Below are 2,466 nucleotides of genomic sequence, written 5' to 3' on the forward strand. Positions count from 1 at the left end.
AAATTACAAATATATATACAAAGGAGGGAAAACTGTGCATGCTTACCAAACATATCAGTTCCAATACTAGTGAAAAATATATCCTGTAGATGCTCCAGTTCTAGATGCTCCAAATGACTTTCGGTTCCCCGGTATAAAAGGCCGGCCATGTCATGGTGTCCAAACATAACCGCAATAAGAAGTGGGGTCGACTTCTGACCACCTCGAATCAATGCAAGTTGTGGAACCTTCTTCATCAAAATCTTTGCAACGGGCACACTCCCAGCTATGACTGCAAGACAGAAGGCAGTGTTGTCGTTTTCGTCTTGCAGTTCCAAGTCTCTTTCCTGATTTTGCATCAAATTCACTAATTTCTTCACGAAAGCTGTCTGTTTTGCTCCTGCTGCAATGTGGAGAGCTGTTTTGTAATCATCTGTGATGCTGGAATTTAGAAATGTAGGATCACTTCTTATGATACTTTCAGCAGATCTCCAGTCACCATTTAATGCAGCTGTATAGAGTGTCAATCGCTTCTTGCGGTACAAGTGTGTATTTTGTCCTGGGTTACAATCAAGATATCATGTGTAAATTAGACAATGTTTAAAAAATCTTCTAAATAATTTAAATAAGTTTTTATTTTTCAATTATATTCAATCAAGTTCATCTACTTTTATCTTGAATCATATAAAGGCTTATAGTTAACTATTGAGTAATTATTATTAGTCAAAATATCACTTATCATTTTATATTCACATGATGCAGATGTGATATTAATTATTATTAGTCAAAATTCTTACACATCATGTTTAAGGTATTTAACTTTAAGAGTTTATATTACAGTGAAATACAAAAATAGAGACCAAGTTATAAGCCATATTTAAAAAATAATATTGTTACATGTCATGATCAAAAAAATGTTGTTACACGTCATATTTTAAAAAAAATTATTGCATGCCACGTTTGAGGTAACTCCAAGAGTTTATATTTTTGTAAAATACAAAGATAGAGACTAGGATACACAAAATGTTGAGAAAAGAAGTAATTACATGCCATATTTAAACTGTTTAACTTTGAGAGTTTATGTCGTAGTGAAATATAAAGATAAAAACCAAGTTACAAATCATATTTAAAAAATATTTTTATTACACATCATGTTTAAAAAATATAATTTTTATATGCCATATAGAAAAAAAATGTTGTTACATACCATGTTTAAGGTATTTAACTCCAAGAGTTTATGCCTTAGTGAAATATAAAGAAAAGATCAAGTTACACGTCATGTTGTTATATACCATATTTAAGGTGTTTAACTCAAAGAGTCTATGTCCTAATAAAATGCAAAGATAGAGATCAAAGTTACATATCATGTTTAAACCACGTCGTATTTAATAAATTTGTTACATGTCAAGTACATTAGAGTTGTTACATGTAGGCATGGTGTGTAAAAACTCTAAGCAGTGTTCTAATTTACATATTTTGACATATAACCTCAACCTATCAACTTTGAGGTTTTATGAATTTAAATCAATAAACTCAAAAACATGCGTTGAGGTCATCTTTGTTATTGAGTCTGTAAATCAAAGACAATATGACAAGAAATATACAAAAAGGGATGGTAATGGAAGCAAAATTGGAGAGAGCTAGATGGTGGGAGAGAGAAATTAAAAGTACAGTAGACTGATGCAGAAGAGAGAAATCAATAAAATCAAAAAGAGCTGGATGGCGAGAGAGAGAAATCGAAAGTACAACAAACGGATGCGTGAGAGAGAAATTGAGAGGGAAAATAGTGATAAATGGTTTAATTTGTCTGAAATGGCTTTAATGGCATTTTGTCAAGTCAGTAAAAATTTGGTAAAAACAGCTAATTTTATGTTATGGGTTATTTTTGAAATGGTTTTATGAAGTTGGCCATTTTTCCAAATTTCCAGCTGAAAAATTTCCTGTTTTATGTACTTGCTTTACCAGAATGAGGAAATTAGAAGGAGACTTACCTACAAGAAGATGATTGGAAGGTCGATGAAGAATGGGATTTCGTTCTACTTGACAAGAACATTGCGAGTTGGAATTTGTAACATTTGAGTTAGGGTTCACATTCATTTCTACATCTCCAACACGTGAAGTTGTTCTCGAGAGAACCACCAAATCTATAATTCAGACACTACTCACAACTATAAGAGTGCAACACCGGATAACTCAAAGAACTTCACACCAACAATTATCCAAGATGTACGCCAAATCTTTTTTGCTTTGAAAATCTGACATCGTTATTTGTATAGCACAAAAATTTAATATATATACTTATCATAAAAATCTAAAGCACTTGGTATCTCCCAAGGAATATGGCTCCTTGAGTCAGTACAAATTGAAAGGCTTCAAATCATGGTTTGAATTCTTCAATCAAACAAAATTGAAGACATATATACAGAGTATATGTACGCATATAGAACAGTTAGAAATGCTTCCTAGAAACTCGAAATATATTAATTA

At 31.8% G+C, this 2,466-nt stretch overlaps 1 pseudogene; it reads right to left on the reverse strand.

Moving 5' to 3' along the window:
• The window catches only part of LOC110428745 (uncharacterized), a 45,883-nt pseudogene that overhangs the window by 2,254 nt on the left and 41,163 nt on the right, over positions 1 to 2,466 (reverse strand).

This window comes from Theobroma umbraticum, unplaced genomic scaffold (assembly GCF_002168275.2).
Source record: "Theobroma umbraticum cultivar Fairchild unplaced genomic scaffold, ASM216827v3 scaffold_182.0, whole genome shotgun sequence".
Classification (NCBI taxonomy): Eukaryota; Viridiplantae; Streptophyta; class Magnoliopsida; order Malvales; family Malvaceae; genus Theobroma; species Theobroma umbraticum.